This window comes from Felis catus, chromosome B4, assembly GCF_018350175.1.
Source record: "Felis catus isolate Fca126 chromosome B4, F.catus_Fca126_mat1.0, whole genome shotgun sequence".
NCBI lineage: Eukaryota > Metazoa > Chordata > Mammalia > Carnivora > Felidae > Felis > Felis catus.
In genome coordinates, this window is record NC_058374.1 from 17452168 (window position 1) to 17470256 (window position 18089).

The 18089-nt window shown below is 42.3% G+C and overlaps 1 protein-coding gene across 7 annotated transcripts in view; it reads left to right on the plus strand.

The window, feature by feature from the left end:
- CACNB2 (calcium voltage-gated channel auxiliary subunit beta 2) overlaps positions 1-18089 on the plus strand; it is a 387862-nt gene that overhangs the window by 198936 nt on the left and 170837 nt on the right. The window lies entirely within an intron of this gene.

Sequence of the window (18089 nt, forward strand, 5' to 3'; positions counted from 1 at the left end):
GCTACTGGCATGGGGTTTTTTGATGAGGCCAGCTCAAACAGCAGGCTTAGAGGACCTGTGTCTGCATTGCCCCCTGTGGTTTTCCTCCTTATTACAAATGACAACAAAGAAATGAAAGAAAAGAGATGAAAGAAAGTAATGACCATTTCTGGGAGGCTAGGGATCAGTAGAAAACAAATCTTGCCCAGAGAGGAACTAGAGACCTTTCATTTTCTGCTGCTAATCTAAATTTAGAAAAAGAGAGACTCTCACTGCTATTGATCTCAACAGATCCTGCAAGCAGCGATCCAGGAGACCGATGGGTTAGGCATCCTTACCTTCTGCTGGCTCTTGCCAGGGGTCCCAGGATCTTGCAGCGGCCGTAGCCCTGGAACAAACAGGTGGTCAGCCAGGAGAGAACCCCACATTGGGCACCCAAACCGTAGGGGAGGAAGACATTTCCCTTTTTCCCTTCTAGGTTCTTTGGCTGGTGTAACAATCACATCGAAATAAGACAGATGAACAGGAGAAAAGCAAATTTAATTTCATACATATGAGAGCCCATAAAAATATGAGACTCAAAGAAGTGACAAAGCTGAAAACTTTTATGCCTTTTAGACCAAGAAACAACGAATTTGTGAAAAAATGATGCCACAGAGAGGTTTGGGCTAGGGGCAGATTAGGGAAGAGGTGACAAGCTTTGTTTATACAACCTACTTGGCCTTGATCGCTGTCTCTGGTGTACTGGTACATCGAGGGTATCGTCCCATGAGAGATTTATTTCCTGCTTTTTGGGAGGCAAAGGAGGGTCAGAGTGTTCTTCTTATACCAGCTGTCTCTTAAGTGACTTCAAAATAATCATTATTCCAAAGTGGCATATTTTGGGGTGCCATATCTGCTGTCCTTCAATTCCCATATATTACAAAACAAATAATGATCTAAGGTTATAGGTTCCTGCATCGTTTTTCAGGTATAACCTGTATTTCAATGGAAACAAAATGTTACAAAGTCCTGGTGGCTAGTATACGTGCATGAGGATGCTTTGAAGGATGACCGCAGGGATGCTGGCTTTAGGACCCGGAGATGGCAGAATGTGTGATCTCACCTCGCCCCATAAAACAGCGAGTTCATAGAAACGCTAATTTTGCACCATCCTGACAGAGAGTTGCCAAATTATCTCTGCTGTTAAAGTTGAAAAAAGCTTGAAAGAGAGCCTTACACATCCCACTAATTCATTAGAAGTGATTGATATTAAAAATATAAGAAATATCACAGGAAACGTGTGCGTAGGAACGCTACAGTCGCATCTCTTTGGGCCAGATATGTTCGTTCTGGCAAATTACGTCCCAGTCCTTTTTATAAGCTTACATATTTTTATGGTTGTAACTATAGTATACAGACTATTCCTAGGTGCTGCCTTTTTCCCTCGGCTGTGTTTTGAGATCACTTTTAAATCATAGCACAGTATAGCATTGTGCGAACTTACCGTGGTGTGTCGAAATAAAATGGTCATTTATTGTTGGGATTTTCGTTGATTTTACAATCTTGTTTTTATAGGTAAAGAAATCTGTAATAACAATTTTGCGCATATGGTTTTTGGCTCTACTAAATCACTTCCTTGAGGTAAAGTCTCAGATGTGGAGCTATTTGCACAGTGAGTGGAGTTGAGTGTTTTTATGTCTTTGGCTCCGCTTTCCATATCTCTTTTCAAAATTATTGTACCAGGTGCCAGTGCCAACATAATATTGATAATATACTAATTTTATAACGATACACCCCATGTTAATGTTAATGTCTAATTACTTTAAAATATAAAAAAAAATTAGGGGTGCCTGGGTGGCTCAGTTGCGTCTGACTCTAGATCTTAGCTCCGGTCATGAGCTCGTGGTTTCACGAGTCCGAGCCCTGCGTCAGGCTCTGTGCTGATGGTGCAGAGCCTGCTGGGGATTCTCTCTTCTCCCTCTCTCTCTGCCCCCTCCCCGCTCATGCTCTCTCAGTCTCTCTCTAAATACATAAATAAGCGTAAAAAAGAAATAAAATGTAAAAAAAAAAATGACACGGCAACGCTTTCATTTCTATTTAGTAGACTACTAGCAAAGGTGAATGTTTAACTGAGTATTTGTATATTCTTTGGACTTCTGTGTACGTATTTTATTAGGTTTCCTGGGTTTAGAGGCTAATGTTACTTTTATTTGTTAGATATTAACAGAATTACAGAATAAACTATTAGTTTTTTTCCCCGTCTAGTCTCTTCCTTTGAAATACTTCCTTTCCTAAAAACTGATCTTCCGGGGTGCCTGGGTGGCTCAGTCAGTAGAGCTTGTGACTCCTAATCTTGGGGTTGTGAATTCGAGCCCCACATTGGGTGTACAGATTACATAAAAATTAAAAATTAAAATTGACCTTCACATTTATATCGTGGCACCCTGCTTATGTCACTCAAGGGTAGCTCGTGTGACATAGTGGCATTAAAATCGACGCTAAACTGGTCACAAAACTTAAGCCTTGATTTTGGAAAGCCAAACAAAAAACTTTGACTTTGTTTAGATATCTGACTTACTTTTTGCAGAGAACTAATGACTGTCCACAAAATAAGAAAAAGACCACATTTGGCTCGAGCTGTAGTTCACATGAGAAGTGTGTTCTGTCTTGTCTTTAGGTTCATAGAGTTTGCACCGTCGAGGGCAGCGTGAGCCGGTAGGTCATCAGGTTGTTGATTCAGGGCTGTTGGAACTCAGAAAGGGCTCTTACACCCTAATAGCTTCCTGTGGGACTCCCCCTTAAGTGGTCATACCGGTGGGAGGGGGGCTGTCTCCCCAACTCTTCCCTTAGTTTTGGAGAACTGGAACTTTCTGTACTCTTTCTTGGTAAGAGACCTGCGGTCATTTTGACGTGAATGTAATGTTTGTTAACCTTACAAACGGTACTTGTCTTTAAACCTTCGTCCGAGTGTAGAACCAATTATTTGGGTTAGTGGCGTTTCAGGCATCAGAAAAGAAAAATCTGACCCTTGAGATCATACATAAGATCCTTAACTGTGTTACCAACACATAAAATAGATCTGCCACAGTCCCGAAGGTTCCACACCCTGTGCTACAGGTGCCCTCTTGCCAAAGTCTGTTTTGTACCATCCTGGGCCTCCTCATCTTCTTACTTACTCGTGGAGGACAGAAAATGGCCTTGATTTGAGAACATGATAGGATTTAGAACATGATAAAATGGACAGAGCCCACTGCACAGAAAGGGGAAGAACGAGATTTTTTTCTTGGTTCTAATTCTTGCGTCTTCATTTGGAAGCAAGTCAATTAACATGTCTAGGTTTGTTTAATCACCTAAAATGAAAGTAGTAATTCTTATCTCTGGATTCCTCCATATGGGAGGTTGTAAAGGCCCTTGGGGGTGATACAAAATACTTCTCAGAATCTCAGCATCTCAGAATAGCTATTTCTAGTTTTGTCTTTCCTTTGAAGCCCTGATGATTGCTTGAAGAACGTACCTTCAATACTAATACATATAAAATCAAGTCATCTAACCTCACATTATTTTTCCCCAATTTTTTCTTTTTTTTTTCCTTTCCATTTTTCTTTCCTTCTTTTCTTTTGGACCTCTCTTGTCTTGGCATCAGCACAGGTATTTCTGCATCGTGAAACCTGAAGAGCCTGAGAGTCCCCCCTGCTGGGTCCAGGTTTATGACCATTTTCATGACTTGGTTTAATAAGGTTTAATGTTCAATAAAAACACAGGCTTGGAAATATTTCAAGGCTAAGTGCCACATCAGCGGGTTTTGTGAATCATTCCCAGCTCGGCTTCCATGGCTTTTACAGTGGGTTTTCAAGGTAGACTGTGAATAATTAATGCTAATGTGATGTTTGGGTTGTTTTTTTTTTTAAACACAAAACTCTGTGCATGCCCTCGGATATAACAATATGAAAGGGAAGTAACTTCACGAGATTGCCAAAAATATTAATCGCCTCCACATGATATGTGTTGGGTACTCCCCAGGTGAAATTAAGTGAGATCTCTATGGTTGACAGTGTTACCATTTATTCAGATAATGTTAACAAGATAAAAAATATGTATGCATCTGTGAAAATACAGCGACATAAAGAACCACAAATGTCTCTATTATAGACAATAAATATTGAGAGAATTCTCAGGGTTAAAGATTGGTTGCAAGTGCAGAAGTTGTGGAATTCAGTTCAACAGCGGTTAAAGAATAGGTTTGTGAACAGTCTCTTTAATATGATTGAGTTAACATGTTTTTCTCTGTGGAGATCCAAGTTCGTTATGGGGCTTAATAGAAGTCTACATTGGGGGCAGGGAGGAGGAAGGGCACCTGGGTGGCTCAGTCGGTTGAGTGTCCCTCTTCGGCTCAGGTCATAACACGATCTCACAGTTCGTGAGTTCCAGCTCCACATCGGGCTCTATGCTGTCAGCTTGGAACCTGGAGCCTGCTTCAGATTCTGTGTCTTTTTCTTTCTGCCCCTCCCCTGCTTGCACTCTCCCCCAAAAAATATTTTTCAAAAAAGTTTATATTGGGACACCTGGGTGGCTCAGTCACTTAAGTGTCAGACTCTTAATTTTGGCTCAGGTCATGATCTCATTGTTCATGGGATCAGCCGCCATGTTCGGCTCTGCACTGATAGTGTGGAACCTGCTTGGGATTCTTGCTCTCTGCCTCTCCCCCCAGTTTACACGCTCATGCCCTCTCCCTCCCTCCCTCTCTCTCAAAAATAAATTTTAAACAACAAAAACAAAACAAAATACTTTTCAAAGTTATTATATGTATTTTTTTAAAAAATGTTTAATGTTTTTATTTTTGAGAGAGAGAGAGAGAGAGAGAGCATGAGCAGAGAAGGGGCAGAGACAGAGAGGGAGACAGAGAATCCGGAGCAGGCTCCAGGCTCTGAACTATAAGCACAGAGCCCGACGTGGGGCCCAGACTCACAAATTGTGAGATCATGACCTGGGCTGACGTCAGACGCTTAACCAACTGAGCCACCCAGGCGCCCCTATGTATGTATTTTTTAATGTTTATTTTTGAGAGAGAGAGAATGTACACACGAGGGGAGAGGAAGACAGAGGATCTTTGCACTGACGGCAGCGAGCCTGATGTGGGGCTTGAATTCTCGAACTGTGAGATCATGACCTGAGTCGAAGTCAGACACTTAATCATCTGAGCCACCCAGGTGCCCCCAAAAGGTTTATATTTTAAAGAGACCTCCAACCTGTCTTCTCTTTTGTTTCCTATGAGTGGTAGGAATTCAAAGACTGTTGTAGAAGTTGCTTTGGGACTCAGGGACCCCATGAGAATGTCACTTGACTGCTTCTGTCTCACTGTTGAGAGACGTGATATTGAAGCCGGAACATCTAGTTGGTGGAGACGTTGAAAGTTATTTGTTTCAAGAGAGCCCAAAAGAACAGTTGTTCCTGAGCTCCAGATTAATAAAACTACTCCAGCTAATAAAAGACAGTTTGTGTGGATAATAAAGGGTCCCCGTTGCTGATGCGGTATCTGCTTTTGGGCTGAGAAAATATGTATTTGTTAAATTTCTAGAGCTGAGTGAGAATTCCTGTCTCCTCTGGGACTGATTTAATGCCAGGAAAAGTGAAGGCATTGTGCTAAGTGAAGCGAGGCGGCCACAAGATGGCAAATGCTGGATGTTCCATTTAGATGAGATACTTGGAATAGACCAACTCATAGAGACAGAAGGGAGAACGGTGGTTGTGGGAGCTGGCAGGGGGGCGGGGTGCGGGGGAAGGAAATGGGGAGGTGTGTCTAATGGGAACAGGGTTTCAGTCTGGGATGATGGAAAAGTTCTAGAGATGGATTAATGGTGGTGGGGGCACAACAGTGTGAACCTACTTAATGCCACTGAAGTGCGCACTTCAAAATGGCTGAGATGGTAACTTTTTTGTTGTGTCTGTTTTACCACGAGTTTTGAAACGCAGTTAAAAAAAAAAAAATGATCTTTATAGTAAGCCTGTATGTTGAATGAGGCCAAATGCCTCGTATGTATTATCTTATTTAATTCTCACAGCATCCCTGTGCAGTAGACACAGGATTTTCTCTAGTGAGGAAGAATCTGAGCACAGCCAGGGATGTCTCACATCTGGGGAGCCCCGGGTGCCAGTGACAGAAGCAGGAGAAACCACCCACCTAATCCCGCCAGGAGTCAGCCAGACACCTTCTGCAGACCAGCTGCACGGTCCTCTCGTAGAGTTCATGAAAATCACCCAACAGGCCGGCTGCCCCCATGGTCTCAAAATTAACTCGTGCTATAAACATCCTTTTAACCCTCTGGGGGCGCCTGGGCGGCTCAGTCGGTTAAGCATCCGACTCTTGGTTTCAGCTCAGGTCATGACCTCACGGTTCGTGACTCTGAGCCCTGCATCTGACTCTGTGCTGGCAGTAGGAAGCCTACTTGGGATTCTCTCTTCCTCTCTCTCTGTCCCTTCCCCACTCAGGCTATCTCTCTGTCTCTCCCCCAAAATAAATAAATAAATAAATAAACTTTGGGGGCAAAAAAAATCACTTTAACCCTCTCTAAATGGACCACTTTCATTCAAATGGTTTTTTTTTTTTTTTTGATGTTTTGTTTTGTTGTTGTTTTTTTTTAAATCTCCCAGGATGGTCCATTAGAAATAAGAGATGAGCTGTTTTTTCCTTATCTTTATGTCCCAGCTCCTTTTCAAAAAAACAAGAGCGGACTCATTCCCACAGGGAATGTATGTAAAAGCCAAGTAAAGATATTTTCGTAAAGCCTATGTTTATCCCATTTTTCTTCCTTTCTTTTCTTTGTAAAATTTATTTATTTTTTTCGTCGATACCATTTTAAAACAGTTTTTTTTTTCCTTGCTGGAATCCACATTTATAACCAGATTGCACTAAGGTCTTCTTGTTGGTGGTAGTGTGTTTACTTTGGGGGGTGTTGTTTTGTTCCGTTGTGATATGTTTGTTTTGCACTTTTAGGCTTTGGACCCAGTACATTCTATATCCCGTCACCCTGGTGAATTGAAGATTGCAAGACCATCCTGGGATAAAATAAGTTACGTAGAACAGGGAAGAAGCCCCGTTAGGGAATGGGGGGCTAAGAGATCTTTCTCTGATTCTGGTGCTTGTTGGCTCTTTTTTTTTTTTTAAGTTTATTTACTTATTTTAAGAGAGAGAGAGAGGAGAAGAGCAGAGAGAAAGAGAGAATCCCAAGCAGGCCCCGCACTGCCGGTGAGGAACCTGATGCCAGGCTTGAACGCACGAACAGTGAGATCATGACCTGAGCCGAGATCAAGAGTCAGATGTTTAACCCACTGAGCCACCCAGGCACCCCTGGTGATCAGTGCCTCTTAAATCCTTCTACCCCTGTTTTTCAACTGGGTGAAATGAACCTGGAGACACTTGCTACACGGAAAACTTGCAGTGTCTTTCAAAATCTTGTTGGGAACACGTGCTATTCCAATGTTCCCCGTTTCCTACCTTTTTTATTTTCCCATGAGAAACCAGCTGGTTTGTACCAGCTGAGAGAAATCATTTCCAACCCAGTATATCTGCATCATTTCCTCTCTGCCCTTAATTCGGAACAAAGGAAACAAGATAATAGGTCAACACAATGAATTAAATCAAGTTCTTAATTACGGAATTAGGAAACTTTTTAACATCATTTAAGAATTCCGTGCTTGCATTTCTTTCAAAGTGGTAGAGTCTATTCAGAGCTCTTTCCTGATTAGTTCCTCAGTTCAGTAAGTCAGAATGCTGACAGTTTGTGCAAACCTAGGAAAAATAATTGTGACACTTAAAATACAAATATAGACATGCAGAATTTCAAATCCTGTATCCTCTTGGTGCTTTCTCAAGGCCCGTTCAGTTTTTCCTAATAAGGACGTTTGACTAGCTTACAGAGCTCTGACAGATGATATTTCTACAGGTCTGTTTTTTTCTGTGCGTTCACGGGCAATGCCTGAGCTGAACGAGCTACATTGGCCTTATTCACCAAACGCGTATGCTGCCTAAAAGTGCATTTTAGCCCAAGTCAGTCTCCTTATACTACATTCTTACCCTCAGAAAGGATAACGTCTCCTTATTTGGTATTCGTGTTTTCTTTCAGATTGCATGAATTGAGGTGACTTTTACATAGCACGCCTCCTTACCGGGCTCCTCTGCGAAGCAGGGAAAAACATGGCGTCTGGTGCTGGTAATTCGTACACCACCAGAGAACATAACTGCTTTATCGCACGGGGCTCTGAAGATAGCACGTGTCACCACTGTATGAATGCTCTTAGGTTATGGAATTTGGTCAGTGACTAACGTTATCATGCATGTGTACTGAAGTAGAGAACAGTACGATTGATAAATGATGAGGGAGAAGAGTAGCCAGAATAGTAGGGCGATAAGCAAGTACATGGGTTAAAAGCATTCCAGGAGTTCCATTTATGAGAACTTGTAGGCACTTTGTTTTACTGTCTGTTTGTTGCTTTGGAAGAGCTTCTCTTAATGAGACTTGTCCTTTTCCAATAATATATACTTCATTGTTATATGAAGGACAAGAGGCTGCATGGTTTTCGTTGCAGAACTGTGTTTTACGTCGTACTGAAAGGAACCATTTCTTCATAGCATCGCATGGTTGTTTTTTTTTTTTTAATGTTGATTTATTTTGAAGGAGAGAGAGCATGAGCAGGGGAGGGGCATGGAGAGAGAGGGAGACACAGAATCTGAAGCAGACTCCAGGCTCTGAGCTGTCAGCACAGAGCCCGATGTGGGGGTCGAACTCGCAAGCATCGTGACCTGAGCCAAAGTCAGACGCTTAACCGACGGAGCCACCCAGGTGCCCCATTTCATGGTGGTTTTTAAGGGAAAATGTTTTATGTATAATATTTAGCAGAATTTGAAATTATTAGGATATTGGATTTTCTCATCTTCTGAGAAAATGAGTGAATATAATTTTGAATCCCTAAAATCTATGAATGGTATATGGGGACATATTTTCACTGTCAAACATGCATCATCTTGAGTAAAATTATAAATTATAGTAATATTTTAAGAAGGTCATTTTTCTTCTTCATGAAGTGTTTTATTCAGTAGCAGGTAAATGTGATCTGTTCCGTACAAGAAAAATGAAAGATAAAAAGCTTCTTATAATTTTTTTAAGGGGAATATGGCTCCTAAACAATAATACAGCTTAAATTTTAATTCTAGGGGTGCCTGGGTATCTCAGTCAGTTATGCGTCTGACTTCAGCTCAGGTCATAATCTCACGGTCTGTGGGTTGGAGCCCCGTGTCTGAGCTGTCGGCACAGAGCCTGGAGCCTGCTTCAGATTCTGTGTCTCCTTCTCTCTGTCTCTCTCTCTCTCTCTCTCTCTCTGCCTCTCCCCCGCTGTGCTCTATCTCTCTCATCCTTCAAAAATAAACATAAACAATTTTTTTTAATTTTAATTCTAGTTAATCTTAAGCTTTCAAATTAGAATTTAAAAATTTATGATTCTATATGAAATCTGTATTTTTACGTCCCTGGAAAAATCTTTGTGAAGGATATGACTCTTCTCAGCTGTTGTTAGCTCAAGAATTTTATGGTATAAACTAAGTGTGTAAGCCTTTCTTTTCTTCACACTGGACTGATCTGGGTTGATTTAGTGCAAGGTACGCACCAAAGTAAAATGACCTGCAAAGACATCTGAAACTAATAGAAGGGAAAAACAGAGAATGTAGTGCCCCAGGGATTAAGAACTTTTTGACGTTTCTCATTCATTGGCATCTGGTTTGAGAGTCTGAGCTTAGATTTCCAGCTTAGTTTTTCTTAAAAAAAAATATCCTTATGCTGCTCTCCGGCAGTTGAGGGCTTTGTATTAATCATATCTATCCTAAAATACTGTTTAGTCTGCTAACTCTGACAACGGCCCTTATCTATGTGTTTGGCCAAAGGCATTAGAATGAAATAGTATGAGCAAAGTTTTATTTCTAGCACAAATAAATCTTTCTAGACATCAGACTCTGAGTATTCTGGTTAACGTTTTGAAAACCCTTGATATTTATCAATACCAGCAAGTGGCTGATAGCTCAATGAGTTCTTGATTAGTATTAAAATAGAATTGATGAAGGGGCGCCTGATTGGCTCAGTCAGTTGAGCCTCCGACTTCAGCTCAGGTCTTGATCTCACAGTTCGTGGGTCAAGCCGCTTGTCGGGCTCCTTGCTGACAGCTTGGAGCCTGGAGCCTGCTTCAGATTCGGTGTCTCCCTCTCCCTCCCTTTCTCTGCCCCTCCCCTGCTCACTCTCTCTCTCTCTCTCTCTCTCAAATAAACTTAATTTTTTTTTAATTATTTAAAATAGAATTGATGTTTCTTTAAAAAAAGCTGGTATGGGCTTTAATTGTATGAGTGACATTGGGCACACCACCAAGTGTCTCTGAGAGTCCGTTTCCTTATTTTTACAACTGAATAATAATGATATAAGCCCTATCGACCTCAAGGACCAAATACCAAAAATAATGTACATCTTGAAACTAGTAAAGTATGGTAATAAGGGATTAATCATTGACAAACATTTGTCAAGGACTGACCTGTCGTTTTCCCCCTGGCTTGAGCCCTTACTCTGCTTGCCTGGAGATTCGAACAGTCTTGGGAACGATCTCCTTGGTGTACATACAGTCCCTTGAGAGCGTCTCATAGTGCCTGGTCCCAATCCTCAGTCCACCCTCCATATTTTCTACCCCTCTGCAACCTTGCTCTGCCCTTGAAAGGGCCCAGAGGCTGCCAGGAGAGTCCTGGGGAGAGAAAAATGGCAGCCAGTGCCAAGGAGTGGGGCCCGAAGGGGGGGCTGAATGAGGTAACAGGGGTCACTTGTGTCTGGTGTATCCGAGGCCAGAGGATAAAGGCTTAAAAGAAAGCCAGAGTTAACTGTGTTGATTTGTTAACTTTGTTTTTTTGTTTCTGTGTGGTGTTTGTTTTGCAAATTGTGTCTCAAGACGCTGTGGAACCAGAGGCCTAATAGCAGGGGAATGGGGGTACTTAGGAGAAGAAAGGTAGAGCAGACAGCGAGAGGCAGCTTCTCTGCCTCTGAAAATAGGTTCATTGCCTACATAGTCTATGCAGGGATTGGCAGCATCCAGAGAATTAAAATATAAGACATCTATTGGAACCACGTGTGGTTTCTTTCTTCAGGAGTCACTTCTGAAGTGAGGCTATTACAGTGTTTCAGGGTGCCTGACATAATTAATACCTCTCACACTTCTTGTTGTTTGACTTTTCTAGAATTTTAGATTCTGGATAAAGAGCCGATCTTTTGTAAATCTTACCTACAGCTGTTCCTTTCTAGGTGTGAACCTAGTTAGAATAATCATATTTAAAAAAAAAAAAAAAGAAAAATGTGGGCACCTGGGTGGCTCAGTCGGTTGAGCGTCTGACTTTGGCCCAGGTCATGATCTCACAGTTCATGAGTTCGAGCCCCACATCTGGCTCCAACAGAGCCCGCTTCAGATCCTCTGTCCGTCCCTCTCTCTTCTGTCTCTCTCTCTGTCTCTCTCTACCCCTCCCCTGCTTGCACTCTCTCAAAAATAAAAGTAAAAACATTTAAAAAAGAGAGAAGTTTTTAAAAACTGGGTTTTCCATATATAACTAACCATTTGGTATTGATTTTGACGCAAATGATCATAACTCTTAAATAAATGTAGCCGTTACTTTTTTCTTTTTATGCCACAGTAGAGTTTTTGGTAGAGCTGAGAGCTCCACTTATAATCAAAGAAGTGTCTGGTAGGAGTCCAGCTGGTTAGGCTCCCTGTGCAGCGTCTGAAGGAACTAACGCACAGGTAAAATATGGAAGACAAGGAAACAACAACAGCATCTCTCTGGAAGGATTTCCCAGGGATGTTTCTGCTGCACCTGGGCTGTAGCGCCCCCACCAGATCCCAGGAGACGGGATCTCTGCAGCCCGAGCAGGTCGCTGGTGCTTCTAACATACCTTTCAGTTTTGGGGCCGGAGCTCCCGGAACCCCATCGGTGCCACCGTGGCCTGGACCTCTACCCAGCTGTCCTTCTGCACACTGATGCCTGATTCATCCACGTAACCGGCCAGTCTAGCACCCGTGTCGTATCCCACTCATTTCAGGCACCGCCGAGACGCCCGTCACCGCAGCATCATGTCCCTTTGACTTGCTGTAGTTCGTCATCATTTGAGTTTTTGTGGTTTTTTTCAACATCTCCAACAAGCCAAGTTCCAGCCTCACGACCTTCGTGGTTGCTGTTGTTTCTCTTGGAGCATTCTTTCTGTCCCTTCTTCTTGTTCGTAAGCTTTCAGTGAAGCCATGATTCTTCAGAAAGGTTTTCACTGACTTCCCTCCACAAAGCGGTTTCTCCGATGTGTCCCTGTCACGGAACTGAGTCCGTTTCCTTCATACAAATGCAATTATGTGGCTTCCTTAAGGTTCACACCTCTCGCAGACTCAGTTTCTTTTACGAATGCTTCCTCACGCCCCCTTTATGATCTTGAAATGAAAATCACAGTTAATGTGAACAACTATCACGAAATGTATAAAACTCCAGTAAGTACTGATTTCTTCTTTAATTTTTTTAAGCGCTTATTTATTTTTGAGGGATAGAGAGAATGCAAGTGGGGGAGGGGCAGGGAGAGAGAGAGAGAGAGAGAGAGAGAGAGAGAATCTGAAACAGGTTCCAGGCTCTGAGCTGTCAGCACAGAGCCCAACGCGGGGCTCGAACTTGGGACTGGTGAGATCGTGACCCGGGCTGGAGTGAGACGCTTAACCAACTGAACCACCCAGGTGCCCCAGTAATTGATTTACCCTTAAGTCATGCGTCTTTCAATTTGTGATGGTACAGATACGACCACACTGCAAGGTGTGACGAAGTCGCCACATGTCTGCCCCTGTCTGTAGGTGCCGTGGCTGGGGCAGCTGTGAACGAAGGTTAACGGTGTTATGTCACACTGGGGGGTGGCTCTTGGAGACAATACTCAACGATTCTTGGTAAAGTCCCAAAGAAAGTACAACCTTCCACTGATTGACACAGGACGTTCATTTGTAGAAAATCCAGTATATTTGATAACTAACCAAAAATGCTTTGTGCTTATATGCAGAATGGAGTTGGGTTCTGGATTTGGATCATTTCATCAACAGCTTTTTCACCTGCATAAGTTCCAGCAGGACAGAGGGCCTGAGGGGTGCACACCCCTTTTATTATGACGTGAGACTGTTGTGCACAATGCAGGACATTTATACCCCTGGCCACTGCCCAGAAACAGCCTATAATGTCCCTCAATTATTGAGACAACCAAAAATGCTGCAACAAATTTCTGGAACACCTTTTTAGAACACCTGGCCTAGGCTACAAGCTCTGCTGAGTGCAAAAACCATGTTTGCCTTGTCTATGCTGGCAGCCTTGATATCTAGCAGATGATCATAGCAGTGCATGACAAATAATTAAGGAACGAACGGATGGATGAATGGGAAAGCATGGAAACAGGAAACATGCTCATCCATTCAGTTAAAAAGTGTGTACAGAGGGGCGCCTGGGTGGCGCAGTCGGTTAAGCGTCCGACTTCAGCCAGGTCACGATCTCGCGGTCCGTGAGTTCGAGCCCCACGTCAGGCTCTGGGCTGATGGCTCAGAGCCTGGAGCCTGTTTCTGATTCTGTGTCTCCCTCTCTCTCTGCCCCTCCCCTGTTCATGCTCTGTCTCTCTCTGTCCCAAAAAATAAATAAACGTTGAAAAAAAAAATAAATAAAAAGTGTGTACAGAGCAACTACCATAGATGCTCTGCGCTGGTCTAGGGCCTCGGAATACAGCAGTTAATGAGACAAATACCCCGAGCTTGCTCTCTCTCCATATATGAAACTACTTTGTGACTGTAGTGACACCTAGATTTCCTATAAAGGATGACTGTAACTTTGGTGTATCGAGTTTTATTTAATTCAGAACACATACTTTGTATAGTTAAGTCACTTGATTATGATGGAGAAAGCTGGGTAGAAAATAAAAAGCAGTGGAAGGAAGTCAGGTTGGTGAATTGTTTTTATTTTTATTTTTTTTTAATTTTTTTTCCCAACGTTTATTTATTTTTGGGACAGAGAGAGACAGAGCATGAACGGGGGAGGGGCAGAGAGAGAGGGAGACACAGAATCGGAAACAGGCTCCAGGCTCTGAGCCGTCAGCCCAGAGCCCGACGCGGGGCTCGAACTCCCGGACCGCGAGATCGTGACCTGGCTGAAGTCGGACGCTTAACCGACTGCGCCACCCAGGCACCCCGGTGAATTGTTTTTAAAAAGCAAATAGAATAAAATGAGTGCCTGAAAATAACATAGTTATTTATAGATTCCTTGTGTCTGTTTACACGGCATCCTGGGCCAAAATATTTAAATCAAAATCATTTTGTTGTTGTTCTCAGATACATGGCAATAGAATGCTGTAAGGGGCTCTTTTCCCCTGAGCAATCCATTTTACATTTAGTAAATTTACATTTAGTAGGTGTATTGGAGTCAACAGGCGTGCCTTCTTGAAATGAGGTGAAATCGTAAACCTGAGTGTTAAGAGGCACCCATCGGGGGCATCTGGGTGGCTCATTTGGTTAAGTGACTCTTGATTGGGGCTCAGGTCATGATCTCATGTTTTATGAGATCAAGCCACACATCAGGTTCTGTGCTGACAGCTTGAGATTCTCTCTCCCTCTCTCTCTGCCCTTCCCCCACTTGCATTCTCTCTCTCTCTCTCTCTCTCTCTCTCTCTCTCTCTCTCTCTCTCTCAAAATAAATACATAAACTTAAAAAGAAGAGGTGCCCATTTGAGCATTTTGCAGTTAGCGTATCTTCATATCTATATGGCATTTGCTTTGGAATCCCCCCATCCTCAGCTTATGCAGTTAGTCAACTAGGTGATAATCAAGCTAGGGGCAAAAGGGGGGCTGAGGGAAATTGCCAACAGCTGAATATGTCTGTGAAAAGTTGTATGTTCTTACGCGCGATTCTGGAAGCTTCAGCAGGAGATATTAGGTCAGCTTTAGTTTACACCTTAATAGAACGGAAAAACTGGTCACAACTGAAAAGGGACATTTTTGGGGTCTTAATAACCACTGAACCACTGGCTGCCATTTATTTTTTTCCACTTCCACATTATTTAGGGAGCTATTTTGCAGGCACAATCTTAAACCAAAATTGCCAAGTGCCCTCTGAGATGCCTTTCTTGCCACCAAAAAAAGTAGATGTGGTTTCAAATGATGCTTATAATTTACAAGTGATGCTTTTTTTTTATTTTTTAAGTTTATTTATTTATTTTTGAGCAAGACAGAGACTGCGTGAGTGGGAAAGGGGCAGAGAGAGAGAGAAAGAGAGAGAGAATCCCAAGCAGGCTCCACCTTCTCAGCACAGAGCTCTGTGCGAGGCTCGATCCCGCAAAACCGTGAGTTGAAACCAAGAGTCGGATGCTCGACCGACTGAGCCACCCAGCACCCCAACAAGTGATGTTCTTCTTAAACTGGCGTGTTTATTGGCCACAGCCCTTGAATTTGAAATATTATTCTTTGAATCGTTCTCATGTTAAGGTTGACTTTTATGCTTTCTACTGTGGTGAATGATACTGAAGACTCCTGGGTTGTAAATTTGAGTCTCCAGTGCAGACTGCAGATTGTTCTGCATTCGACATAAGCCATAAATACAGGACCATGGTCTTATACTGGGGGTCACAGAGCAGTGCAGAAGCATGGCATGGTCCCGTGATTTCTTTGATATCAGTTATTCAAACAACCTCAGAAATAGGTGGTATTTTTTTTTTCTGTATTGTGTAGAGAAGGGAACCGAGGCTCAGAGTATTTGGTTTTTTAAACTAAGATTTGCTGTGTGCTTGTAATTACTCATTTATCCCTCATGGCAGTCGTGGAAAATAGGATGGTATTTCCATTCTACAGATAAGGACACTGAGGTGCAGAACTTTAAGTGACAGCTTTGATATGGAACTAAATTATTGCGGTGAGAAAGCAAGACTCCAGAAAGTAGACTCCGGAGTCTACCCCCAGAAACTACTCGGTGCCTGCTTAGGGTCCTGCGGGATACACAGCTGACAGGTCGCAGAGCAAAGTTGTCCGATTTCATGTCCGTGCCCTCTTTACCATCCTCTGCTGCAAACCCGGGGAATTTTCTAACTATAGGTAGAAGGCATCATGAATGCCTTCCTCATCATCAAAGCCAAGAACTGTCCATGGTCCTAATGCCTTCCGACCTTTTTTCAGCTCATTTTTCCTCCCTCTTTCACACATCCTGTGTTTTCTTGCCTCCTTCTCTGAGCTCAGCATCTCATTCTTGGCTGACTTTGTTCCCCCCACCCCCCAGCATCTGGTAAATTTGAATGTTCCCTGGGGTTTTTTTCTGAAACTTTCTATGATTTTTATCTACTGTGAGAACCCTGCTCTGCAAGTTCTCATCTCCTCCCTGGATTCAGCCATCACCTTTACATAGCCATCCTTAGATAGATCTTAGAGGAAACAATCCAGGCAGAAAAGTACATCTGTTATGTGTTTCTCCAGGGCTGCCAGACCACTGTTATCCTGCTTAAGGTGAAATTTGTAACTGTGCTTCTAACTTCTGTACTATTACAACTACACATTTACCCACCGTCCGTGTGTTTGGCAGCTAATCATCAGTGTATCTCTTGGCGGTTCACCTATTGCTTTGAGCCTCATTTGCATGTTGTTTCTGTACACATCCAGCTATCCTGTTCTTTCTAGCCATCTTTTTTTTTGTTACCTTGTTTTAATGTTTATTTTTGAGAGAGAGAGAGAGAGAGAGAGAGAGAGACAGACAGACAGACAGAGAATCCCAAGCAGGCTCTGCACTGTCAGCACGGAGCCCCATGTGGGGCCCGAACTCACAAACCATGGCATGGGATCATGACCTGAGCCGAAATCAAGAGTCAGATGGTTAACCAACTGTGCCACTCAGGTGGCCCACCATCTTTTTGCCTTTTAAGGACTTCTTAAACATGCTTTTTAGAAAACATTTTCAGCTTAATTTATATTTCAAAAAAGTGGTTCTCAAATTAGCACTGTGGATATTTTTGTTTTAGTTATAACTCCTTAAGAAATGTTTACCTAATTAAAAAAAAAAAGAGAGAGAGAGATGTTTACCTAAAGACCTTTTCTTCCAAATGTTTTGTTAGTACAGACTTGTAAAATTCATAGAAATTTTACCAGTTTTATCTACTTATTTTTCCACATTGTGTGATTACTATTTCCTCCTTGTTTTGTTTTTTACTAAGAGATTATATGAGTATTGTAGTCATTTGAGAAGTTTAACACAAAAATAGTCTCAGGTGAATTGATTTAAATTTCTTGTTTAAAAAAATTGAGATATAATTAATGTATAACCAGGGCACCTGGGCCGCTTAGTCTGTTAAGGGCCTGACTTCGGCTCAGGCCATGATCTCATAGTTCATGGGTTCAAGCCTTGTGTCAGACTCCGTGCTGACAGCTGGAGCCTGAGGCCTACTTCAGATTCTGTGTCTTGCTCTCTCTCTTCCCCTCTCCCATTTATTCTGTCTCTCTCTCTCTCTCTCTCTCTCTCGAAAATAAATAACCATTAAAATTTTTTTTTAAATCGACGTATTAGTATCAGGTGTACAACTTAATTATCAGTATAGATTACAAACTGATCACAATAAGTCTAGTTAACATCAGTCACCACACATGGTTACAGTTTTTTTCTTGTAATGAGAAATTTTAAAATCTACTCTTCTTAAAAAATTTTTTTAATGGTTATTTATTTTTGAGAGAGAGAGAGAGAAAGAGAGAGAGAGAGGTAGAGTGTGATCAGGGAAGAGGCAGAGAGAGAGGGAGACACAGAATCTGAAGCAGGATCCAGGCTCCTAGCTGTCAGCACAGAGCCTGATGTAGGGCTTGAACTCTTGCTAGTTACTAGTTACAGTCTTGCTAGTTATTTACTGACAATTTTTCTGCCTCACGCTTTTAATGATTGTGTGTGCTCTGAAGGTGAGGTATGAGCCTATGAGTTCCTCATTTTCCTTCCTCTCCTGGTCCGGTAATTTACTAATCATATAGTGTTTAATAGCATCCTTTCAGTGTTTAAATGTTTTTGATGGTAGGACTAGACGGGCAGCATGATATATTTG